This window comes from Panthera tigris, chromosome C1 (genome assembly GCF_018350195.1).
Source record: "Panthera tigris isolate Pti1 chromosome C1, P.tigris_Pti1_mat1.1, whole genome shotgun sequence".
NCBI lineage: Eukaryota > Metazoa > Chordata > Mammalia > Carnivora > Felidae > Panthera > Panthera tigris.
In genome coordinates, this window is record NC_056667.1 from 204,867,409 (window position 1) to 204,895,282 (window position 27,874).

The following is a 27,874-nucleotide window of genomic DNA, read 5'->3' on the forward strand; positions in this document are numbered from 1 at the left end:
TCTCCAGCTCCATGGTGACAGACAACAGAGAGGGAAAATATTTTGGGCCAAAGTTTGAGAACACTTGCCTCATATAAATTCACCCTAAGCTCAGTTCTTCAGGATTTCAAAGTGCATGTTTTCACTGAAAGAAATGTAACCCTCATGCTTTTAGTTCCTTACACTGTTAATCAAAATGTCATTATTGAAGAGTAATTTGACGTCTAAAGAATATTTTCAGTTTTTTAAGTAAGTCTAATTTTTAAAAATGGAAAGTTATGATAGGCTGTGGGCATGAAATCTGAAAACAAAGATTACTAGGGAAAGTTTGACAACTGCCATTTAAAAAAATTTACTTATTTTCTTTTTCTTTTTAAATTTTTTGGCTTATTAGTTCATTTTATTTATTTTCTCAGTCTTTTTGAAATATAGTTGGGGCACCTGGGTGGCTCAGTCAGTTAAGCGTCTGACTTCGGCCAGGTCATGATCTCACAGTCCATGAGTTCGAGCCCCACGTTGAGCTCTGTGCTGACAGCTCAGAGCCTGGAGCCTGCTTCCGATTCTGTGTCTCCCTCTCTCTCTCTGCCCCTCCCCTGCTCATGCTCTGTCTCCCTCTCTCTCTCAAAAAATAAATAAGCATTAAAAACTTTTTTAAAAAGAAGCAATATAGTTGACATGGAGGATTGTATAAATTTAAGATGTACTGTGATTTATATATGTTATCGTATATGTTTAAGGCGTATAATGATTTGGTATATATTTCAAAATGAGGACTGCAATAAGTCATAGTTAACATACTATGTTGTTATGTTATCAAACTTATCAATGTTAAGTTATCAAAATGATGACTGCAATAATAATTAGTTAACATACATCTTTTTTGTTTTCATTTATCCACAGGTAGAGGAGATGTAAGGATCAGTCTAAAAATGTAACCTCAAGTTCTATGTAGTTTCAGTGATAAACATAAAATACAATTATGTTAAACATATATTTCTCAGAATAGCGCCTTGTATATGGTAAATACTCACACGTTAGCTGCTATCACTATTATGTGTAAGTTGATATCAACACAGCAAATGTTTATTATTGTGTTTTAATTTCTCTAAATTACAATATTCATATTATATACCAGGAACTGTGTTGGCTCATCACAGTTTGCTTTACTGGTGTTCTTCTTGTCTGAAGAACGCGAAACCTCAGATTTTAGTGCTTAGGACGAATTGTACGTCTAGAATTTCTGTTGAATTTCGCTACTACCATTTCAACATAGGTGTGGAGAAAGAATGTATTTGGAGTGCACATTGATTCAGATTCTCACCCCAAGCTCATCCAACAGTCCTTCTTTGAGAACATTCTTTGGGCTAGAATTTTAGGGTACAGAGCTGTTGGCCCTAGTCTTCGGTAGTTTTACAGTGTAAGTGGAGGAAACAGATGCACAAGCAGATAAATTGGATGTGAGGGGGTGAGTGCTGGTAGTTAGCTGTGGGAGCCAGAGCAGATAGCAGCCTGGGGGAAGTGAAGAAAAGTTCCCCAGAGGAGAGGGCATTTGGTCAAGGTTTGAAACGATGGATACGAGCTGCCTCAATTTCTTTATCTGTAAACAGAGGCAGTTGGACAGGATTCCTTTTCACTCCAAACTTCCATGATTTTAATGCTGTGGATCCCACTTTATCAATAATGAGGGACATTGGCATTGGGTCTTTGCATTTTGATTTTTGCAGGAGATCTTATCTGCACAATTCTTGTGGCCTCTCAATCTACAGCAGGAGCATCAGTTGACTGTTCAGCTGTTCTGCTATCCTGCCAGATGGCTGAGCTTTTAGATTTCAGGACAAAGAATTCACACAACTGGCTGAATGTTTCGCTTTTCATCAGAATATTTTGGCATCAGGTGGACAATAACCATGGACAAACTTCAGGAATCTCAGTGATTTGGATTCGGTACAGAGAAAATAATAGCTTAGATTCTGATTTGAAGTGAAGCTCAATTATCCTCAGCCAAAAAATAGCCTTTCTTCTTCCAAATGGTCTAAGATGCTCATTAGCTCTGGCTTTGGTCCTGGGGTATTTTTGTAATGAAGTCGGCTGAAAGTTTGCAGGACAGATGGAGTTACCATCTTTCATGGGGTTGTAGAAGAGAGCAGAGCTGAGTTAGTGACTGGAAGAAATAAAATATTCAATAAGAAGAAAGGACCGAAATGTCACCTGGGTGATTATGTAATCGTGCCCAGATCTTTCTCAGCAATTCTTTGGTAATTATAGTGGTATTTTTAAACAAGCCAACATTATTGAGGTAAAAATGCACACATTGTATAAGCGTACAGTTCCTTGAGTTTGGAACTGGTGGATTTCTGCCACAAAAAAACCATCGCGCAACTGAGATACAGAATACCATTGTCAGCCCAAAACACAGTCTTTCCTCCACAGTCCTTCTCCAGCCCACAGCCCAACTTTACATAACCATTAATCTGCTTTCAATCACTGTAGATTAGATTTGTCTTTTCCGGAACTTCATATAAGTGGAATCACAGTATACTCTTTTTGTGTCTGCTTTCTATCACCCAGTATGTTTTTAAGACACATTCATGTTGTTGAGTGTCTCAGTAATTTTTCCTTTTCATATTCATATTTCACTGTTTGGAATACCACAATTTTTCTTTTTTTTTTTTTAATGTCTATTTTTGAGAGAGACAGACAAAGTGTGAGTGGGGGAAGGGCAGAGAGAGAAAGGGAGACGTAGAATCTCAAACAGGCTCCAGGCTCCTAGTTGTCAGCACAGAGCCTGATGTGGGGCTCGAACTCGGGAACGGCGAGATCGTGACCTAGGCTGAAGTCAGACACTGAACCAACTGAGCCCCCCCCAGGCACCCTTGGAATACCACAATTTCTTTACCTGCTAACTTGTTTGTGAACAATTGGGCTGTTTCCAGTTACAGGCTCTATGACTAAAGATGCTATGAACATTCATAGACAATTCTTTGTGTGGATATATATTTTTATTTCTCTTGGATAAGTACTTAGGAGAGAAATGACTGTACCTTGTGTGGTAATGATATGTTTTAACTTTATAGGAAAATGCCAAACTGTTCTCCAAAGTGGTCCTACTGTTTTTGCATTCCTGTCATCAACATTTATGGGTTCCAGTTGCTTAATATCTTGGTTAACCTAGTTTTTAGAATTTTAGCTTTTCAAACACGTATGTAGTGGTTATACATTGTTGTTTTAATATGCATTTTCCTGATGACTAATGACTTCTAGCAACTTTTCATGTGCTTAGTGGCCATTCATATACACTTATGTGTTGAGTATTTCTTTCTATTTTTTTTTGCAATGGTTTTGAAGCTTCCATGTCATTCCATGAAGAGGCCTTGGAGCCATGGTAGGTGGATTGGGTTTTGTTTAAAATTATTTATCTTAAAGACACGTTTTCATGACTAAAAGCAAATCGAAAAACATGGGTTTAAAGCAAAATTGGGAAGGAGGTGAATGTGGCTTTCGGTGTTACCATTCCTTTTCTTCCTCAGGGCCCACACTGTAAGTAACAATGTATGTGGGGAGCACAAGTCTTACAGACAGGTTTACAGTAGAGAGAAACATGCCAGGCTCTGGAGTCAAAGAGATATGTGTTTACATCCAGATTTTGCCATTTGTTGGCTCTATAAACTTGGACAAATTTATTATCTCCTTTGAGTCTATCGTTTTATTAGTTGTAAAATAATATAGCTACTATAATAATATTGCAATGGGATTAATAATATCTAACCAGTAGGTTATTCTGAGGATAAAATGAGAAAATAAATGTCAAGTGTCTAGAAGTGTGCCTAGCACACGGTAGTTATGCATCCAATGTTAGTTTCCTTCTATCTCTCTCTACCCCTAAACTTGTTCTACTTCTCTCCCTTTATTTTATTTATTTTAACTTTTTTTAATGTTTATTTTTTGAGAGAGACAGAGACAAAGTGTGAGCAGGGGAGGGGCAGAGAGAGAGAGGAAGGCACAGAATCCGAAGCAGGCTCCAGGCTCTGAGCTGTCAGCACAGAGCCTGTTGCGGGGCTCGAACCCACAAACCGTGAGATCATGACCGGAGCCAAAGTCAGACGCTCAACCGACTGAGCCACCCAGGTGCCCCTACCTTTATTTAGAATCATAAGATTCCTCACCATGCCACTCCATCTTTCCTACCCTTTACAGGCTCTAGACTTAGATTGATTCTTCCTCCATTCTAACATTTACTGTTTTGTATTCTCCTCTCATAGACTCATGCTGAATGTATGAATAGCTCATCTGATAAAACATAATTTCTGATGCTTCCAGTTCAGTTTTTTTTTTTTTTTTTTTTTTAGGATTGCTTTGGCTGTTTGGGGTCTTCTGTAGTTCCATACACGTGTTAGGATTGTTTCATTTAGCTCTCGTAGTATTTTCACAGGATAGTGTCAAATCTATAGATTGCTTTGGGTACTATAGACATTTTAACAATGTTTGTTCTTCCAATCCATGAGCATGGAATGTTTTTCCATCTTTTTGTGTCCTCTTCAATATCTTTCAAAAGTCTTCTATTGTTTTCAGAGTACAGATCTTTTGTCTCTTTGGTTAGGTTTATTCCTAGGTATCTTACCATTTTTGGTGCAATTGTAAATGGGATAGACTCCTTGGGATAGGGGAAGGGGGGAAAAAAGAGAAGAGAGGGAAACAAACCACAAGAGACTCTTAATGATAGAGAACAAACTATGGGTTGATGGAGGGAGGTGGGTGGGAGGTGGGCTAGATGGATGAAGGGTACTAAGGAGGGCACTTGTGATGAGCACTGGGCGCTGTATATAAGTGATGAATCACTGAATTCTACTTCTGAAACCACTATTGCACTATATATTAACTAACTAAAATATAAATAAAAGAATTTAAAAAAACACGTAATTTCTGTTAAGGTGGTGATGGTTGATAATATTTCAAAGTTTTCATAAATATCTAATTCAAGAAGTAGGATCAAGGGAAGAACGAGAAATGGAAGAATTTAAAGTCCATGGAGGGCTGATTAGGGTAGGTAGTGATTTTGGTATGGTTGCCTTTTCCCAGATCTCCATAAATCACAGTACATAAGTGGTTTTTTGCCAGGGGGTTGGTCTGCACTTGGACATTTTCAATTAGTTCCTTTTTGAGCTTCCTTCTCTCCATTTTTATAAGCTTTTTTTTTTTTTTTTAACCATCATTGTCTAGCAGGCCAGAGCCATATGAATGACTTTACAAGCCAAGTAATTGTTCTTTAATAAATGTGTTTCTCCAGTACTTGTTGATTGCTTATGGATTAGTGACACATTTCATAGAGATTTTAAGACTTCTGATAAAACTGAAATTACTTGTAGTTGTAGTAGTAAAACCCTGACTAAGTAGATAGACCTAGAACTGGTCCTCTGGATCCTACTTTGGAAACCCATACAATATCTAGGATAATAGATCTTCAAGGGCAGTTTGAATGATAATCAGCTCTACCTCAAAGATATTGTGAAATCATGGAATAATAGACTATTATGACTGGAAGAGCTTCAGGGAACAGTTAGTCTAACCCCACACCCAGTTTTCAGATGAGAATATATATTATTGTGATTACAAAGCAATTTCTTGACAAATATTGGTCTGTTGACCTGGACAGTGAGTGCTGACCGTATTCTGAGATAGCTAATTCATTAACTTCTTGGCTGTCCCTTTTCATAATCAAAGTCACAATCCTTGATTCTGGTTACTGTTAGTCTGTGCCGGTTTGTTAACGCATCTTATTTTTTCTACTGCTTTGGGACCAGAGAGTTCTGTGGAATATTAACGTTATGCAAATAAAGCCAAGCTACCCACACTACACTTCAGGTCCTAAAGTGAGCTAGCTTCTTCTTTGCCAAATTATCTTTAGGAACAAGTAAACAAACAACTAAAAAAAAAAATGTTTATAACTTCCAGGAGATAGTTGTCCATGAATGGGTTTTACACTTGAAACTTTATCCACTTCACAAACAAAAATATGTTTCCCTGGACAGCTGAAATAGATAGCCTTCAAACAGGGTAGCTGGACTGACATACATCTAAGTTATCCCAACTGAATATTCCTGGAAAACTCAGTTCTATTCTGAGAATGAAAAGTTATAAGAGAAAGTTTGTGGATACTTTGGCACTATTTGCTTTTATCTGTCACATTGAGCTACTCTTGGTGGAACACCCTTAAGAGGCTTTGAAATACTAAAATGTCCTTCTTGAAACAGTGTATGCCTCCACCCATTGAACAGAATTGGTCAATATCAAGTCTTCGTTGGAAAAACAGAAGGCAATTCAGAAGAGTGTAGTGGGAACACTGTTGAGAAAGAATCTACATCCAAGTGCTGGGTGTGTGGAAAGGGAATAGAATTTTCAGTTTAAAATTTAAAATTCAGGGTGCCTGAGCGACTCAGTCGGCTAAGCATCCAACTCTTGATTTTGGCTCAGGTCATGATCTTGCAGTTTGTGACTTCGAGCCCCGCGTTGGGCTCTGCGCGGGCAGCATGGAGCTTGCTTGGGATTCTCTCTCTGCTCCTCCCCTGCTCGTGCTGTCTTTCTCTCAAAATAAATAAATAAAATTAAAATGATAGAATTCAAAATTATTATTTTTTTAAATATTCAGAAACAGTAAAAGATGGAAGTCACCATCACTAATGAGCTTATGAAGTAGGATCAAGCATACTTGTAAGTTAGCATAAAGAGCGTGTTAGGAGAGAAAAGTGCAAAATATTTTTTAAACCTCCAAACTTGGAAAGACTGTAAATTGTAAGAAACATTTTTTTTTAAGATTATAAAGTGAGTCTTTAGTATTGGATAGTGCTTATAAAAGTTTTGGAGGAGGCCTGGCTGAGAGGATAAGGATTTTCTTTTGGGATTTACAGCGAGATTGATTTTTTTATTTCGAAAGAAAAAAACCTAAAGGTCTTGTGGAAACTCACATTGCTGGGTCCCACTCTCAGAGTGTGTGATTCAGTAGTTCTGGAACGGGGTCTGAAAACGTGCATTTCTAAGTCCCAAGGTAATACTGAAACTGCCGTGTCCCAGGACCACTTTGAGAACCAGTGACTGGCCAATTCCATTATTTTACACAGGCAAAACTCAGACTAAATTTATATTTTAGTGACATGGCCAGGGTTACATGGTTAAGTCTGGGCAGACCGAGACTAGACTTAAAAGTTGTGGACTCCAACTCCATAAGCATTTAGATGAGGTAGTTCTAGAAAACATACTATCTTTAAAACAGGAATCGTCTTGTTTTATCTTTAGGCCTCGAAATGTATGGCAACCAATGGCAGTAAGACATTTTAGGGCAGCAAATGTATATGGTAGAAAAGAAGAATGAATCTAGTTTGAAACAGAACCTGGTGAAGAGTTACAGGAGGGCCCTAAGTGCTGTAATTCTCTGTTTTAACAACAATTTACTTATTTTACTCACTGCAAGTCTCCCCTTAGCTAAAATATAAGCTCCCAAATGGCAAAAACATGTATTTCTCTTCACTGCTGCACCCCCAGCTCCTGTACTGTGCCTGGCACACAGGGAGACTTCAGTCAATGTTTGTTGAGTGATATGGATGTGATGGTACACTTACTGAGGGCTCAACACTGGAACAGGAACATTTCCCCTTGTTTTCTCCTGTGCATGGGTAGTGCTGGAGTGAAAGCAAACTTTGCCTTCTTCTTAATCATGGCCAAGAGAAAACCCTATAGCTGTTCCAGACAGGATATGCCTTTGGCAAAAGTTGCCAAGTTTCTCAGGGCTCCCAAATCAAAACTTTGTGGCATGTCTGTACCAACGGGGACCACCTCGTGAGCTCTCTCTCCAGGAGAGGATGGATTTCAAAGTCATCTTTAATAATAATGAACAGTCACTAGTCACTGAGCCCTTACAATTTGCCAGGTACTATTCTAAGGGCATTGTATGTATTACCTCACTTAATCTTTAGAACTTCCCAAAGAGTGGGGCTCTATTGTTGGCCCCATTTGACAGATGAGGACACTAGAGCCCTATAGAGGTTAAGGAGTCACTCAAGGCACATGACTGATGAGTATTGGAGCTGGGGGAAGTCTGACTCCATACACCATATCCTTAACTGACCACTGGATCTTTTTATGGCTTTGTGAGCCAACGAGAGCTACACACATTCTTCAAATGGGAGAAGAAGTCTTGAGGCACACAGAAACCATGCCTGGATTTCACCCTCCCTGGGCTGACTCAAATTGTCTCAAACCTACCCGACTTAGGGGAAAAGTTCTCGGGAATAGAAGTAATTGGAGGGCTATCGCAGGGCTTACAATGAAATGCCAGAAGCAAGTCCAAGGCAGAGAGAATATATACATAAAATCAGGGGCCTAGAAACCATGTAATGGCTTTGAGATGTTTTCTTTGAAGTCCAGTGGCTAGGGGTTCAAAGCAGAATTTTCTATAACATGTTATCCATCTATCCGGAGAGTAAAATATTTTAGGCAGGCTTTCTCTCTGTATTTGAAAGGGGAAAAATAGCCCCAAAGGTAATAAAGACTTGAGTAAGAAAGTTTTTTCTTAAACTTCTTTCTGAATAGTTGACTATTCAATGTAGACATTGAAATTAACACTTGAGTTCTGAGATCATTTTTCTCTTGACATTATCTGCATTGTTACATTGAATAAACCCAGAGTAGGGTATCCTTCCTCTTGGTGCTTTGAATGCTGGATACCACTTACTTATGAATTCTTCAGTCCTGCTTATAGGAACATGTTAGGACACCATGATTATCTGAACGGATTGCTCTTTGGAGATCCCACTAGCATTGAACATAAGAAATGGAAGGGGCAGGGCTGAGTACCCAAGTGCTCTTATTCCGGCCAGGAGCTCTTTTTTGGGTTCCCATCACTCCTCATGTGCTCCCCTTATTTCTGCGTCTTATGCACCTCTAAACTGCCCAGATTTATTGGTGCCATGCAACTGTTCATTGAACATGGGTGATGGAGTTCCTTTTCATACAGGGGGAGATGCTCTGGTTTTCAAGGGACTTGTTAGTTAATTGCCATTAGATTTGCTTATAAATTGGTACCTTTGTCAGATTTGAGTGAATTATGCTGCATAATAAACATGTGCATGATAAATATGCTCTGAATCTCAGTGGCTTCCTGTGTACATTTATTTTTTTCCTCGTGTAACATAAGGGTCACAGGTCTCTACCAGGTCTGCCCTACATGGCCTCTCCCTTCCATGCTGAACGATCAGTTTCCTTCTGAGATATGCTTTTTGTTATGGATTGATTTGTAGCCCCACAAAATTCATATCGTAAGCCTTGACTCTTAGCATGTGACTTTATTTGGAGATATGTTCTCTAGAGAGGTAATCAAGTTAAGATGAGCTCATTAGAGTGGCCTTAATGCAGTATGACTTATGTCCTGACTAAAAGGAAATTTGGAGACAGGTACCCAAGGGAGAATGCCATGTGAAGAGACACAGTGAGAAGATGGCCATCTACAAGTCAAAGAGAAGGACCCAGAACAGATCCTTCCTTCACCCTCCTTAGAAGGAACCAACCTTGCTCACACCTTGATCTTGGACTTCTGCCTTCAGAACCATGAGACAATGAATTTCTGTTTAAGACATGCAGTTTGTGGTACTTTTTACAGAAGTCTTAGAAAACTAAGACAATCATCTTGTAAGGGCGATGCAGGAGCAAAATGCCCAGCCAAGCCAGTCATGTTTAAAGTGTCTTCTAGTTGGATAGGGCATATCCACTCACAGTCTATTGGTCAGTGCAAGTCACATGATCAAGGTTTGGAGGTATGCTCTTTCCTGTGGGGTGGGATACAAGGGGAGTGAATATTTGCAAAATATATTTCAGTCCACTCCAATTAGACATACCAGCCTTGCTAATGTCAGAAGACTAGAGGACAGTCTAGCCCTCTTGGATTCCCCTTGTCTCCAGAAGTTGACTATTCAAACCTATGTGTTAGCTTGAAGACAATACTCCCCTCTCCCTTGCCTTACCTGCCAACTTGACTGTGGTCATTCCGTTTATATTGATATGATTCATGGGTTTGCGAGTTTACAACAAAATATCTGGATAGAACAGTCCAGCTAATTACCCGTTTCATGCTCGTGTCCTTACTCTCCCACTGCTGCAGGAAGATCTCCAAGCTTGGCTCTGATTTCTCAAGAAGGAAAGAGCTTACTCCCTCTGAGGTGGCCCATTCAACCACTGGCCAGACCAATAGAAAGTTCCTCCAAATACAGAACTGAGCAATTTCACGTTTGGGGTCTGTCAGGCTTATACACGGTCCTCAAATCATGTAGAGTTGACAAAAGGCCTCTCGAACTTTGAATCAGGCACACATATAAATAAAATCCTTATTTAGAAAAACACTCTGCTTCTTGTCACTTTTTGCTTTTATCTTCAGGCAGGACAGTGTTATTAGGGGTCCCTCAGAACCACCTTGCCTAGATTCAGTGGGAGTGAAGTGCATTATATGTGCACATTCCAGGTTTCACTAAGGAAAAATTTCAGTTTGAAGACATGATACCTGCGAGGAGTACGTTAATTTCATAAAGGTCCTTGACCTTAGTGTTATAGTTTCTTAGTGTATTACATTAAAAAAAATAAGGCCCACATTTTCTTCTTTTAATGATTTTTGACTTTGACTTTTTTTGATATTCATATTGGCATATTTGCTATATAATTTTTGATATAATTCTTTTTCTTGATATAATTATTTTTTGATATAATTCTTTTTCTTGATTCTTCAATATTTGACCTTGTTTTATTGTGCTTAGGTGTATTTTTTTTAAATGGAAAATAAATATTTGTAAGAGCAATTTTTTTTTGTCTTTTAATGTGGAAAATTTTACCTGTTCACTCTGATTAGTGACAAATATTTGCTGTGCTTTAAATTTTGTTTATTATTATCTGCCTACACATCTGACCTCCTGTTTCATTGCATGGTGAAGGAGATGGGATGATGGATAATAAGTGCATATTTTTATGTGTAGTTATTTAATTAATTATCCCAATAATGTCTTGGCTCCCTCCAATTCTTTATAGCTATTGACTGAATTTAGAGCACTCATCGACCAGTCCAGGGCAGTGCTCTCTTACACATGGATTTGATTTTCTCTGGTCTTTTTTACTCTTGATCCATTACCACCTGTCTGCCTTTAATCAATTCCTCACCATTTTTGATTTCCTAATGATATTCTTTTTTGTGTTCCACTGCTATTGAGATTTTCTTTTTGTTAAAAAAAATTCTACATATTATGGGAACCGAGTAAGAGGAAAAGAAGGTACATGTATACAGTCAGCTATGTTGCTCTAATTCTCCAAGATCTTATTTCTAAATGCTTTTGCTTTCGAGAGGGGAATGGTGGGGTGTGTGTATGTGAGGAGTGTGCGTGCGTGTGTGCGTGTGTGTATGTGTGTGTGTGTGTGTGCGTGTGTGTCTAATGTTTCCTCTGTTGCAAAAATTCTGGGTTCTGCTTCTCTTTTATCTTTTTTGTTTTTGAGGGGATGGGTGTCTTTTATTCTTTTCTCTTTATCTTCACTGGTTTTATTTAAATTCAAATCAGTTGGGAAGACATTATAATGGATATTGTGCTCTCCTGCCCAGTCTGTTTAGGGGTGGGAGCTGGGGACCTACCTGTAGCATGATTAATTTTCATCACTGTGCTTTCAAAAATAAAATGCAGCTGATTATCATTAATTGTGTTGCCATTATAGTGAGGTATGGATAGTCAATCATCCACTGTGCCATTAACAGATGCCGTTTTAGGGGAGTTAAAAAATCCTCAAAATTTTGGTCCACTGTCACACATAAAGTCCCCACTCTGGACATTCTGAGCCGGCACTTATTAGAAGTGTTCTTAGGTTGCTGAGCAGTTCTGAGGATTGTTGTCATTTGAGTCATTTATGCCTGGAGTTGAAAGGGGCAACTGTCTAAAACAAGCTCTCAAACTCGTCCATCTTATCAGAATCATCTAGGGAGGTTAAAAACATGCCTGGGTCTATTCCCAGAGATTTTGGTATAAGCAGTTTTGTGTGTAGCCTGGACACTGAGAGCTCTAAAAATTCCCAGGGTGTTGCTGCAAATTTGGAGGAGCACTGCTCTGAAACACCAGTAAGCAGAAGGTAGAACACCAGTATCATGCCTCAAAATAGATGGCAAATCTCACAACTGGGCAAAATCTCATCTAAAAATCCTCAGCCCGGGGTGCCTGGGTGGCTCAGTCGGTTAAGCGTCCGACTTCGGCTCAGGTCACGATCTCACAGTTCGTGAGTTCGAGCCCCGCATCAGGCTCTGTGCTGACAGTTCAGAGCCTGGAGCCTACTTCACATTCTGTGTCTCCCTCTCTCTCTGCCCCTTCCCTGCTCATGCTGTGTCTCTCTCTGTCTCAAAAATAAATATAAACATTAAAAAAAATAAAATAATTTAAAAAATCCTCAGCCCGACTTTCAGATTGTTACCAGTGGGAACACAAAGCTCTCCCAGTGGGAAGGGGAGGGGAAATGGACCCCACCTCTCGGAGGGTGAAGCGGCATGCTTGCAGAAAGGGAAAGGAATGATGGAACAATCTTTGGAGACCATCTGGCACTAGAGTATTCTTAAATAATTTTAGGAATGTATATCTTATTTCTCAATTGGACGACACTTACCTCAAATCCTGGGACGATGTATTTTCTCTTTTAATCTCTCACATGGTGCTCTGTACACAGCCTATACTCGACAAGTAGATATTGCTAAGCTGATATTAATGCAGTAAGTCCAAGGGTGAGCAAGTGTGGGAAGAGTAATTGACTTTTTCATCTGGGAGAGAATCCAAAAACAGAAGAAAAAGAGATGGAAATTTTCTTAGAGAACTATAAGTTTCCATGATGCGTCTTGACTTCCAGGGAATGAAACCTACCTTTAAATTTTCCTTCCTTCCTGCCCTCCCTTATTTCTTCCTTTTTATGCCTGGCTGGGTAACCTTAAATGACCTCCAGTTTCAGAGGAGAAGTGAGGGGAAGTGCTCGCCAGGCCTTGCCACCTCCCTGTGTTGCCATGACGACAGGAGGAGCTTGTTTCTGAGGCCCCAGCCTGCAGGCACTTCTAAAAACCCAAGGCCTCCTTTGTTTTTCATCAGTTCTGGATGCCTGTACTTGATTGCCACACAGCCTTTTCTTTGAATTATATTTGAAAGATTAATGGTGTGTGGAAGAACATTCAAGGTTTAGATTTCCATCAAGAGACTCATAAAATACGCATGTAAAATAGAACTGTGGCAACAGCATGGTTCTTGAGGATTTTAAAGTATGAATCTAAAGTTGCTTATAATCTGGATCTTTCTCTATTTCCCACTGAAATGGTCCAGCTTTTGAATCAGGTCTGTAGAGAGTTTTTGGTCTTGGGACTACGCATGCCCTTTAGTCACATATATATATTTTTTTCTAGGCAGCCTTTTACCTTGTTTCTGGTGGGCAGTCATGGGTCATGCATGGTAAAAAAGTAAGGAGGCATCATGGGAGGTGATTGTCACAGCCCTGCCTTGTGGAGGAGAACTGTTGGAATGTTGGGTTCCAATGGTTTTTGGGTTCCAATGGTTGGGTTCCAATCAGAAGGTTGTCTTGGTTTTCCCAAGAGATGTTTTGCTTTATCTTTAACTCAGAACAGATTTGGAATTTCTAATAAATTAGAATAGAACTGCTAATATATATTATAGATGTATATATAATGAAACCTCTTGTCTGGGTTAAGAGTTGGGAGGCCTGCATTCTAGTCCTGGTTCTGCTACCGTCTTACTGTGGGCCCGCAGTTAAGTCTTAAACACTCATGGCCTCAATTTCGTCATCAGATGGTCTCCAAGGTCCTCCCTAGTTCTGATGCACCATGATGTTTTCACAGCTTTTGTCTGTGCTCAACTCACCTCTGCCACCACCTTCCTTTCAACTGCCTTTTTGTTCTTTTCCTTTGAAATCAACTCTCATACTGGGTTTCAGTTAAGTTGGAAATGAATATATAGATCCTTTTTCTTTTTCTTTTCTGTCACGATAATTAACAGCTCTTGGACACGCATCTAAGAGTAAGCCTGGTTTTTGAGTAGAAGAATAGCAACACATTGTGCCGAGGATAAGCCATCACGGTTTCTTCTCACTGTTCTTTAAGTGTCTCAGTTTGATCCTGCCTCAGGGTCTTGGTACATCCTGTCCTTTGAGCCTAAGTGCCCTTTCCCTGGATCTGGTCCTGCCTCACTCTTTCTCATTATTCAGGTCTCAGCTGGAGTGTCCTTCACTCTCACCATCCGGGTGCTCACACACTAGCAGATCACCTTAGTTATCTCTCTCTGAAATTATCACACTTATGTATTTTTAGTCAACATCTGCCTCCTCCTGGTGGAACCTTTGCCCCATGAGAGCCAGGACCTTGTCTGCCTCATTCACCTCCGAATCCCTAGCACCTGCGACAGTGTCTGGCCTTTGGTCAGAACTCCGTGTGGGCCTTGACCCTGTGTCCCTAACCACTCCCCTACAGTGCTGTTAGGAATGAGAAATACAGGCAGCTTCTGGAAGGAGGGTGAACTAGGTAGCATTAGATAATGGGTATATAGTCATCAAGCCGTTTGTCTTAAATCCTGACCCTGAAGATCCTGGCTGCCAAACCAGACTTGTCAAATGACTAACAGCTTTCGAGCAGAGATTTAATTTCTCTGGACCTCGTATTATGCATATTTTAAATTGATGAGTTGAATTACTAAAATTAATACCTCACATGTGTGGAGCCCTTTTTGACCCCCCCCCCTTTTTTTTTGGTCACAGGCGCTGGCCCAGCATTTTATAGGCATTATCTCATTCAGTCCGCATACTAGCACCGTAAAGTAGGGACTATGATGATCTCCATTTATAGAGGGGACCCAGGGCTGGATCCTGCCTGTGTTGGACGGCTCAGACAGCCACAGCACAATACCATAGAAAGGGTGGCTGAAACAACAGGAGTGTCTTACAGCTCTGGAGGCTGGAACCTCCATGATGTGGCAGCTCTCATTTCTCCTGAGGCCTGTCTGGTTGGTTTCCAGACGGCCACCTTCAGTGTCCGCACACGGCCTTTCTCTGTGTAACTGCGTCCTTGGTGCCTCTTCTTCTTATAGGGACATCGGTCATATTGAAATAGGGCCTCATTATGACCTCATTTAACCAGAATGACCTCCTTAAAGACCCTATCTCCAAAAGCAGATACAGATGCAGATACAGATACAGATGGGGGCTAGGGTTTCAAAACAAGAATGTTTGAGGGGGTACCATTCAGTGTATAACACTGCCCAAAGCCACTCAACTCATAAGTCATGGAGAGGTTATTTGAATCTAGATCCCCTCCCCATGCCCCTAACTATACTGCCATGAGGATTTGCCCTCCACCGTCATCCATGAAGGGTCAAGCTTGGAAAAGCTGGAGACCTTACCTCCACGTTTGCAAAGTGGATGCTGGGAAGGGAAGGGCAGGTGGCTGAAGACTGAGTGACCTCTCGGCACCACTTGTGAAGTGCTGGGACTGGGTAATCAGATGCACACAGCCACGTCCTCTTACTCACAGGGTGTCTGACAGGAAAGTCGCCATTAGTAGGAGTTACTGAGCACTGCAATTAGCCAGAAACCTCTCCCAACCTCTTCTAAAATCGTTGGAAGATGAATTCCACTCCAGTTCTCTCATGGATAAAGTGGCAGTTATCCAGGGACTTAAAAAGGCCAGGAAAGTTTGGAGAGGCAGAGCTGATAAGTGCAGAAGGAGCTGTCTTCTCGGAGCCTGTCTCCTAGGTTGACAGAAGGAACAAGCTGGGCCGCCAGGGCCCAGGGAATGAGATCTTCCAGTAAGGCCGGGTGGATGACTGTGAGCTGCTGGGCGTCGCGAGGGTGGCTGGGCTGTCATGTGCCACCTGTTCAGTCTCATCCTCTGAGCAGCTACTGTGAACCAGGCGGCCTGTGAGGAGGCAGAGGTTTGTGTCCAGTTTAGCAGAGGAGCTCATGATCTAAATCATTGCTCATGCTCAGAGAGGTGCCTGCTCCTACAGCACCATTGACTGAATACTCTGCACACTCAGATAATAATGCTAACTATATTAAGCCCCTTTCCTTCTTCTGCTCCCAACCACCCCCTTCCCCGCCACTCTTCCTCCCCCATCCCCTCCCTTTATCTTTACTGTATGGCAGGCCCTTGCTAGACATCGCCTGGTTCAAATCTCAGAAGATCCATATAATGATGCTATCACCATCATTTTTTACACAGAACCAGCCTACTGAACAGTCTCAAGTGGTTGGGTGTAAGGATGATGGTCCATTTTTCTTCAGCCTGTGCTGTGTTGAACATGCCTTCTCTGTTGGGCAGAAGGCTCTTGAATGACATCATGAGCACTTCTGTAACTTCCTATTCACCCATGTCAAGCTTCCTATAGCTTCCTATTCTGTAGCTTCCTATACTGTCCCATGTCAAGCTCTTACGTTGTATGCTCCCAGCCCATGAATACCCATAAACCCATGATTCTATAATGAGATGCTTTATATTTAATACTATCGTAGATGGGAGTTATTGCCACATCATGCAATATGATGTCAATGAGTTGACTCTTAGGATTACTTTGCAAACACAGTGTTGAGGGTTTCACACAGGCTGGTCAAATGAGGGATGTACCGTAAGGTGGGGGGTTGGGGCATTGGCTGTTAATTGCGAGATGTAACTAGTAGCTTCTTGCACTCTGTCTTGTACTATTGTGACTAAGCTCATAAAGGAGCTTTGCTCCTTTCTTTGCACTTGGAGATACTTAGAAATATTCAAATCCTTTTCTCTGTGAGATGGATGTTTTTGCAAGATGAGGGCTCAGTTTACTTGGCACCATTGCTTTTCTTGATAGCTTGAGCATGAAAACAAGTCATTTAGGCAGGGGAGAAGAAGGATCAGGTCTCAGAAATTCAAATTAGTGATAATCCTCAGTAGATTGCTTAAATAGGGCCTCAAACTTTTTTTTTTTTTTTTTTTTTTGGACTTCTCTGTTTGTTTTGTGAGTCTGATGGCCTTCTGGCTTTAATCAAAGTCTTGTCCGTTATGATGAGAAAATAAATGTCAGAAAAATTTAAATCTACTTAAATGCAAGAGGATTATAACCCTTCTTTGGTTTCAGAAAAATTGGTTTTTCAAAAAAGTTTTTAGGCCAACTGCATTTTTAGGAAAATTAAAAACTAAATTGCATCAAAAATACTAAGCAAAATGGCATGTATTGAAACATAAACTTCTATTTAATTCTGAAGTCAATATTCTAAAATTTCACAAGATATCAATTTTGTGTACATTCATGTGTGTTTAAATATATTTTGAAGATTGATATTCTGAAGCCTTAAAAGTCTACAATAGCCTTTAAAACATTTATTTAAATTACATTTAAACATTATTTGCTTTTAGGAATAAACATCATTTTTATGCCTAGAAAATACTTACTATATGAAATTCTATCAAGAATCAGACTCGAGCTAATTATTGACATCAAAAGCCAATATAAATTACTAACTAAAATTCAAGAAGTGGGGTTCCTGGGTAGCTCAGTCAGATAAGTGTCAGACTTCAGCTCAGGTCATGATCTCTTGACTCTTTGGTTAGAGTCCTGCATTGGATTCTTTACTGTCAATGCAGACAGATTCTCTGGGCACCCTGCTCCATCCCTCCCCCACTTGTGTTCTCTGTCTCTCTCAAAAATAAATAAAAACATTTAAAAAAATTGTCAAGAAGAAACAATTCAGAAAATAAAATAATTATATTCCAGTTAGGAACATGCAATGCCAGATAACAATTGCAAGAACAAGAATCAGTATGGCTTCTTTATTTGTAGAAAAGATTGGGAAAAACAAGATAAATAAAAAATTCTGCAGGCATTCCCAAAATGAAACTCATCGATAGTGATTAATGAGTGACTAAGTAATAACCAACTTAACTGAGAGGATTTGCCAGGATGGTCAGGGGGAGGTATTACTTGGTCCAGCCCCTATGCGCACTCAAATAGTAGTTACTGACTGCGGAAATTTATAGAAAGAACTATACATAATCGTTTACAAATATCACTTCAAGTGTTGAAAGTATTTGCATGGTTTTAAACATGGTCTTCAATTTGTAAACAGTCTACAAGTTTTTCCATATAAGGCCACCCAGAGTAAGTGTGAGCTGTGGTTTCCCAGTTGGGAAGGTCTGTGCTGTTGACGACCACTGCTATTTTCCATGGAGGGGAACATCAACCCTCCTCTGGCTTGTTAGAGCTTTCAAGGCCTCTATGTCTTTGATGCTGAGCCTCTGGCCAATGTCATTTTGTGAACCAGACCATGAGAGCTTCTTGGAATGTGTGTGGGAGCTACGGAAATATGATAGGTCTTAATTCAGCAGCGTGATTGCCGTTACTTTGTGTGTGTTGGGAGAGTTTGTGTGAAAAATATATTCTCTTAGCAGTTGGCACTTAAATTCTTCTTAGGGAGTAAACTGTCTTTGTTTATAATAACACTTTACTAAGACATTTGGGATAGCAGGTGAGAAAGAGCCTGAGGTCAATAACATAGAGCCAAAGCAATAAAACAGACAAAGTGCTCAGAACAAGAAAATAAAAATTGTTCTGCTTTCAGAGGAACAGAGTGAGACTGGGTTCCATAGGGATGAATTGGCCAGTGGAAATACCCAATACACAGGTGGCCTGGCGCTTAAATAGATTGAGAGTAGGGATACCTGATTTTTAAATGCGTTGCTTATATTTCTGTTTATATTCTTTGCATCCCTTTCAAATCTGTAGTAAAGTCAAAATCCCTCTCCCCTATTTCCTTGAGAAATTGGAAAATGGAAGCAAGAATTGAGTTCCACCTCTAGGTCCACAAGGGCAGACCCAAAATGGCAAGACAATGCATCAACTGAGCAGGCCAAAGTTAGGGTCAGAAGATCTGAGACCAAATGCTCCTCCAGGAGTCTGCAGAAATTATGGAAGATGGGTTTGGACTTGCACAAGGCTTAGATTTGAAATTTTGATTCAATCTTATATAGATTTCGGTACGCATGGAGATATCACCTTACATCTCAGTTACAAAGAACAAGGAAAGCAGTCCCTAAACGGATAATGAAACTGCAGTTATCCATTTACCAAAGAGATGCCCTTTTGACACTAACTTTGAACACTGCTCAGACTACCTTCCCTAATGTCTTTAAGTCTTGCCAGTGGAGAAACAGACCTAGACAGATAAAATTCCTAGCCAGGTACCCTGAGTTAGAAATAAGAAAAATCTGTGCTTGAAAAAAATTTTGTGGTATGAAAACTGTAAAATATTGCCTTGAGAGGAGAATTGCCAGCATCCCAAAATGTATCTGTCTGAGAAAGGAGAGATTTCGTTCATTGACAGAATGATTTGTTCTGCTTAAGGTGGCACGATGAAACTTACTTCCTGGCCTTACACACCCTTCTGGAAGATCCAAGTCTTTTTGCTGAATTGCATTTTCTTGGGACTCTTAACATCTCATTATAGGTGAGAAAGCCTATAAGAGCTTTGCCCATTTATTCTTGGTCTTAGGGGATCCATATATGTAACCAGAACCAAAGGTGGACTTTGAAGAAACCTTTCAGGCTCACGATTAATTTTTGTTAATACGCTTCTTTCAGATTGACTTTTTTGGAACAAAAAATACACAGTAAAGACAACATCATATTCTGATGACCAACCTATTTTTTAGAGACGCTAAAAATATGGTTCATTGATTTGAGAAAAGGCTATCTGTCAGATTCGAAACCTGAACAGAACCCATTCCTTAGGAAAATGTCAGTTTTTAGGTTGTCTGTGGTTACTTAGGAATCATTTTTCTGATTTTTACCCAAACTATGGAAGATAAATCTGAAGATATGCAACTGGTTATTTTTCTACTTCACTTTTTTCATTGATATCTGCCTCTTTTTTCTTCTGGACACTTCTCAAGTGGATGCTGCTCTTTTCATGATCCTGGGTTTTTACCCCCTTTCTACCTTGACCCCCAATGGTTTCTTATGCATTTCCCATCTTGTTTTGTTCTCTTTGTGTCTTTCATTTCTCTCTTACCTTATCATGCTCAGGAATGGCATCCTAATTTCTGGAAGGGCAAGTCTACCTGAGAGGAACTTCTTCAATTCTTCTTTACTTCAGATATAGCCACCTTGGCCAGTATTTTCTGCTTCCTTTTCCTTCTCAGAGAAAGAATTTCTCCCTTTCCTCTCAGATTAACTCCTCCATCTATAATCTTTTTTTCCTCCTTATTTGTTGTGGCCACTTTTCTGTTATTGATCCTACTACATCGGATTCTTTTGTACACTAAAGTTGTTCTCATAGACCTCTTATCTTCAACCATCTGGGTGGGTGACCTCCAGTCCTCCTTCATGTAAGCTTTAGATCTACATGTGTACTCTCTCTTCCAGGGATAGCCAGCTCTAGAGGGAGAGACAGCCAGCAAGGTCAATCTGTCACAAACCCAAGTCATCATGTCTCTCTTCATTTTCTTGCCTTAACTGTCTCCTTTTTCTCCTCTTAGAATTTCTACCTTGATTGGTAGCATTACCATCATCCTTGCAATCCAAGCAAGAAACTTTCCCTCCCTTATTCTTACCATCCCTATCATACAGAACCCCAATTCACCATAAAATTCTTTTGACTTTTTGTTTATAATATTTTTCTGTTCGGTGTTCTTTTTTCATCCCATTGCCCTATCTTCAGCTTACATTTTGTCTTGCCTGGAAAATCGCCCAGCTCTGGCCTCTACCTCTATGGTGTTGTGCTGGAAACATGAAATTTGGTGACCCAGTGCAAGCCTGAGGAACTTAAGAAGTACTCTGGCTGTGAAACACACCAACAGTGAGAGGGTTCTTGATCACTCCGTGTCCATTTAGCTCTGGGTTCTCTAGGAAGAAAATAGGCCCAGGGTCCCAAAGCTAGGACTGTTTGAGTTCCCAGTCAACTATTTCACTTAAGGAAGGGCTAGATAACTCTAAATCCAGACTACAACAGGGCACCAAAACTGCAGTAAAAGATTCTTTTGAAAGATTTGATCTTGCAATAGAAGTATCAAGTAGGCATTCTGGGCTAGATTTCACCCTTGGGTTTTCTTACCCTTATTTACAGTTTAGTATAATTATATTTTGAATGACATTTAAGGCAGGGACATATATTTTGAAAGATAATCTGATGGGAAAGATACTCTTCTCATTATTTAGGGTCTCTGAAGGTCTTAAGCTGACTCTGCCTTGAGGACATGCTCAGGTTGCCATAGTGACTAGTTGGGAAGGGTCCCATGATGTCATCAGCCCTTAGATGTTCCCAATACTGGGGCTCTAGTGTTGAACCCAGGCCCTCCAGCTAGACTCCACCTTCTTACTCCTGGGAAATTTCCTATTAGGTTGTCTTATTTACTAGTTTACAATTTTTTTAATGTTTATTTTTGAGAAAGAGAGAGAGACAGAAGAGGGTGAGTGGGGGAGAGGTAGAGGGAGATGGAGACACAGAATCCAAAGCAGGCTCCAGGCCCTGAGTTGTCAGCACAGAGCCCAAAGCGGGGCTGGAGCTAGCTCAAGAGCCATGAGATCATGACCTGAGCCCATGTTGGACGCTTAACCTACTGAGCCACCCAGGCACCCCTCTCTTATTTTCTTACTATTTGGTCTCAGTCTAAATAGACTGAGCTTAAAGCTTTGATCCTAAAAGACGGGTGTCTGCCCTATCCAGTAGAAGAGTCCTTAGACTCTGAATAAACTTTAAGTTTCAAACTGGTTAATTGGGAGGGACACAGCCATTTTGATTGCCAGTAAGATTTGAGTTCAAGACCACTGCAACACCCAGTAACATTCCTGAACTTTTCCCCTAGAACTGCTGAAAGGGACTTGCTTCAAAATTTATTCATAATGGGCCATTTCTGGTGAACTTCCTGAAACAAAGATAGTGTGATCCAAAATGACTCCCTGTTCTCATCACCTAGAGTAGACCCTGTTGCACATCTCAGGAGAAGGAGGACCGTTAACTTATCTGTGACCTCGCACCTTTTTTTTCTTGAGAAAATGGACATTTGTGTTGTTGAGTCTGTGATTTTCCATCTGGCTTTGACTTTTGTCTGCTGACTTCTTTGACTCCACCCTTGACTGGAAGGACTGCCTCAGGGGACATGCATATCAGAATTATGTTAACGAGGCTGTTGAGTGCCAGTATGCCTGCTGGGGACAGCACACTCTAAAAATCCTCCTGGGCAAATTGTCAAAACCCAGTTCCCATTCAGTCCTTTGAGAATGTGAAGATAAAACCAAAACCACCTTGGTCAATTGCATTAAACACATTTTCACATGACTCAGAAAAAACATTTGGCCAACAACAACAACAACAACAAAACCAGACCACATTTGGTTTATTTAAAAATTCCATTGTCTTATCATTGTGTGAGGATTCGAAACTGGCAGCTACATGAATGCCTTAGATGTTTTTGGTATGTCTTTGAAAGAGGCTCAAAGTGTTAAAAATAAGCCAAGTCCTTGAAGTTGGCTAAAAATTTTTTTAGTGTATATTTTTTTTTCCTTTTTTCATTATTATTTTTTTAAATTGGCAAGAATTTCCCCCCAGTTTTATTGAGAAATAACTGACATACATCGCTGTATAAGTTTAAGATATATGGCATGATGGTTTGATTTACATATGTTGTGAGATGATATCATGATAGGTTCAGTCAACAGTCATCTCCTATCGATACAATAAAAAGAAAAGAAGGAAACAAAAAAAGGAAAAAAGTTTTCCCCTTATGATGAGAACTCCTGGCATTTACTCTATTAACTTTCCTAGTACCATACAGCAGTGTTAGCTATAGTCATCATGTTGTACATTATATATCTCGAACCTATTTATCTTGTAACTGGAGGTTTTGTACTTTTTGAGCACTTTCCTCCAATTTTCCCTCCTCCCACCCTATGCATCCAGTAGCTAAATGTCTGATCTCTTTCTATGAGGTGTTTTTATTTTCTTTTTTTGAGAGTCCACTTGTAAGTGATATTTCACTTAGCATAATGCCTTCAAGACCCAACCAATTGTTGCAAATGTAGGATATCTTCATTTTTTTTCAACGGCTGATTAATATTCTATTGCATATATATGCCACGACTTCTTTACCCATTAACTCACTGGTGGACGTTGAGGTTGTTTTCATGCCTTGGCTGCTGCAGATAATGCTGTTATGAACATGGGGGTGCAGATATCTTTTTGAGTTAGTGTTTTTGTTTCCTGTGTATATATTCCCAGGCGGAGTTGCTGGATCATATGATAGTTCTATTTTAAAATTTGGGGGGATCCTTAGTACTGTTTTCCACAGTAGCTCTAGCAATTTACAATCCCACAGACAGTGCACAAGCTTTCCCTTTTCTTCACATCTATGCCAGCATTTGTTATTTCTTGTCTTTTGATGATCCACGGCCATTTCTAACAGGAGTGAGATTATATCTCATTGTGGTTTTAATTTGCATTTCCCTAATGACTCATGATGTTAAATATCTTTCCATATACCTTTTGGTCTTTTGTATATCTTTTTGGAGAAATGTCTTTTAGGTCCTTTGTTCATTTAAAAAATTGGATTATTTGTTTTGCTATTGAGTTGTATGAGTTCTTTATATATTTTGGGGATTAACCTGTAATCAGATATATGGTTTGCAAATATTTTTTTCCTATTCCATAGATTGTTTTTTCACTTTGTTGATAGTTTCTTTTGCTGGGCAGAAGCTTTTTAGTTTGGTGTAGTCCCACTTGTGTGTGTGTGTGTGTGTGTGTGTGTGTGTGTGTGTGTATGTGTGTGTTTAATTTTGTTGCTCGTGCTTTATGTATCATATCCAAAAATCCATTAATGAGACCTATGTCAAAGAGGTTTATTCTTATGTTTTCTTCTAGGAGTTTCATGGTTTCAGGTCTTACACTTACATCTTTAATCCATTTTGAGCTCATATTTGTGAGTGGTATAAGACAAGGGGTCCATTTTCCTTTTTTATATGTGAATATCCAATTATCTCAGGACTAATTACTGAAGAGGCTGTCTTTTCTCCATTGCATATTCTTGGCTCCCTTGTTAAATATTAGTTTAACGCATATGCTTGGGTTATTTCTGGACTCTTGATTTTGCTCCATTGGCCTAGTTGTTTTCATGCCACTATCATACCTTTTTAATGGCCATAACTTTACAGTGTAGCTTGAAATTAGGAAGTGTGATGTCTCCTGCTTTGTTTTTCTTCCTCAGGATTTCTTTGGCTACTTGGGATCTTCTGTGGTTCCGTATAAATTTTAGGAGTGTTTGTTCTACTTGTGTAAAAAGTGCCATTGGAATCTTGATATGGATTGCAGTGAATCTGTAGATAGATGGCTTTTGGTAGTATTGGCATTTTAACAATATTAATTCTTTCACTATGTGAACACAAGATACTTTTCCATTTATTTGTGTCTTCTTCAATTTCTTTCCTCAATGTCTCGTAGTTGTAGTTTTCATAGTAGAGATCTTTCACCTTCTTAGTTAAATTTATTCCTGAGTATTTTATTGTTTTGGATGCTGTTGTAAATGGGATCAATTTCTTTATTTCTTTTTCAGAAAATTCATTGTGTATAGAAATGCTATTGATTTTTGTACATTAATTTTATACCCTGCCAGTTTATTGAATTCATTGATTAGATTTAACAACATCTTGATTGAGTCTTTAGGTTTTTCTATATATAAAATCAGGTCATCTGCAGATAGAAATAATTCTATCCATCATTGAGACTAGGGTATTAAATACGACATTGTTGTGTTATTGTTTATTTCTTCTTTTAGCTTTGTAAGTTTTTGCTTTATATATTCAGGTGCTCCAATGTCAAGTGGATGAATATTTATAATTTTTATATCTTATTGATATACTGAGCTCTTTAATCATTATATAATGACTTTCTTTGTCTCTTCTGACCATTTTAAGTTTAAAGTCTATTTTGTCTGATATAAATATAGATATTATGCTTTTGTTGTTGTTGTTGTTGTTGCCATTTGCTTGAAGTGTCTTTTTCCATCCCTTCAGTTTCAGACTATATGTGTCTTTAAGGAAGGCTAAATGAGTCTCTTATAGGTAGCATATTGCTGGATCTGTTTTTTATCCATTCAGCCATTCTGTGTCTTTTAATTGGAGAATTTAAGCCATTAATGTTTAAAGTAATTATTGATAAGTAAAGAATTACTGTTGTGATTTTGTTAATTATTTTCTGTTTTCTTTTCTTTTTTTTAAACATTTATTCATTTTTGAGAGATGGAAACAGAGTGCCAGTGGGGGATGGGCAGAGAGAGAGGGAGACAGAATCTGAAGTAGGCTAGAGGCTGCAGGCTCTGAGCTGTCAACACAGAGCCCAATATAGGGCTCGAACCCATGAACTGTGAGGTCATGACTTGAGCCAAAGTCAGACACTTAACTGACTGAGTCTCCCAAGCACCCCTGTTTTCTAGTTGTTTTGTATATCCATTGTTCCTTGTTTCTTATCCTTCGGTATTTTTTGTGTTTTGATATCTTGGAATCAGCATACTTTGACTTCTTTATTGTGTTCTTTCGTGTAATTACCACAGGCTTTTCTTTTGTGGTTAACATAAAGCTTATGTAAATATCTTCAACTTATGACACCTTATTTTAAACCGATAACAACTTAACTTCAATAGAATTTTAAATTTACACTTTCACTTCTCCTTTCCCTCATATTTTAGATTACTGCTGTTACAACTTACATTTTTTTACCATTGTGTAACTAATAATAGATTATATACTTATGGTTATTTTTATTATGTTCATTTTTTTAAAACTTTCAAACTAGCATTGTTAAGTGAATTATGTGCCACTATCATCATATGGCAGAATCTAACTCTAACTCTGGTAAATTTACAGTTACCACTGAGATTTATTCTACCTGTATGTTTTTATGATGTAAACTAACATTCTCTCACTTCCACACAAAAAACTCCCTTTAGTATTTCTTGTAAGGCAAGTCTGGTGGTAATGAACTCCCTCAGCTTTGGTTTGTTCCAATAAAGACAAGTCTTTATCTCTCCGTTGCTTCTGAAAGGCAACTCCACTGGGTATAGAATTTTTGGTTGAGTGTTATTTTCTTTCGATACCTTGAAGGTACAGCTGGTACTGACTGGTCTCGATGTAAGTAGCTCTGCTTGCCTACATCTCGGCTTGAGTACTACTGACATTATAGCTTCCAGGAGGTATCATTAGCCTTCCTGATCGGATGGATTTGGAAGGCACTCTGTACAGTGGGTGGAGCTGTGATTCAGCCCCTTGCTTGGAAAAAGGGGGCTCTACGGTCAGCAAAACTCATTTGAGTATTAAAATCAAGCAAATCTGCATTCTGCCATGTTCTCTGGTCAAAGAAGGCCCCGATTTTGTTCTGCAGATGAGCAAATCTGCTGTTTGGGATTGCTACTTGGATACTGCAGGTATTATTCTGCCAAGATCCATGTGCTGGTTCTTGCAAGCCCCTCTCCCCTTCTCCATCACACCCCGATTCTTAGTGGTTGAGCCCTGAAGATTCCCTGTGGTGTAAGATCAGAGTAGGGGCTCCTGGAAAATGCCCCACAATGCTGGGCGGGGCCGAGGGGCTTGTTGTTTCCCTGGGTTCTGTTTTTCACTGGAGAAATCAGAGTTGCAGGTAGACCTCTCCTTGTGGTGCAGCTCTGGCGTGGGGGAGGGGCAGTACACTCAGTGTGGCCGCTTCTCTTACTTTTCCCATGCAGTTTGTCTTGGCCTCTTCAACCTCAACCCTGTGTTCTAGGATTTTCTCAGTGTTCTTGAGTAGTTATTAGTTTTCTCGTTATGGGGAACAAAGTCAGGAACAACTTCTGTGGCCAACTTGGTGACGTCATTCTCAAACTAAAATATAAATCTTTATGATATTTATTTTCTATATTTGATTTCCTTCCCTGAAACTCTACTGGATTATATAAAGAAATGGAAAAAAAAATACTGTGAAGCAATATTGGCCTGAATTTTTCAGACTTTCTGTAAGCAAGAGTGTCAGAGAGATTGGCAGGAATTTTGCTTCCATAAAAAATATAGGCTGGGCTCCTATGTTTATAGTTATCAGGGGAACTATTTTTTAGATCAAATTTGGAACATTCTTTTCAAGAGAGAAGTTAAAGTAGCTAACTGTGGCCCAAAATATCTCAGTAGAATATTTTTCAAATAAATTATATTCTTTTCCAAGGTTTTAATAGAAGAAATTGTCCAGATCATCATGATGTGTTATATGCTAACTATATAAAATAAAACTTTTAAATTAACATAAAGTGAAACAATATGAAAAATGAAATATTCATGAAATAATATGATTGAATTAGAAATGTTTTAAAAGCAATTATTATTTTAATAAGGAAATGCTGGAATTCTTGACATACTTTGATTTCTCATAATAATTCTGATATAAAGTATTATTTTGATTTTACTGATGAGAAAACTGAGGGTCTGAGAGCTTAAAAGAGTAAAAAATAAATAGGTCCTTGAGTACAGATCTGAATCTGCATCTTAGATTACAAAGCCCATGCCTTATTTCCTTCCTCAATGTAGCTTTATTATTCTCAGCTTCTTACACTAAATGTAGAAAAAGTATCAAAAGTAACATCTTCTGGGTCTCCTTTCTTAAAAGAATTAATAACAAAGTATGATTAGAACTTAGATTATCACTTTAAAAACTCTTAGAAATATTTGAAAACTTTTTCCTTGAAATCTTGTCTATTTGCTCATTTGCCCACTAAGCCCTTCTTCATGAATACTAGAATACTAAGAATACATGAATACTAAGCCCTTCTGCATGAATACTAGATAAGGTATTATATAACTTGGCGATTTCATGCTTT

At 39.1% G+C, this 27,874-nt stretch overlaps 1 long non-coding RNA gene across 1 annotated transcript; it reads right to left on the reverse strand.

The window, feature by feature from the left end:
* Positions 1-1,200: 1,200 nt before the first annotated feature.
* Positions 1,201-13,485, reverse strand: LOC122241463. The gene is made up of 3 exons (XR_006221631.1): positions 13,433-13,485; positions 12,643-12,793; positions 1,201-2,140 (listed from the first exon to the last, which is right to left on the reverse strand). It is a non-coding gene; the product is annotated as an uncharacterized LOC122241463 (long non-coding RNA).
* Positions 13,486-27,874: the final 14,389 nt, after the last annotated feature.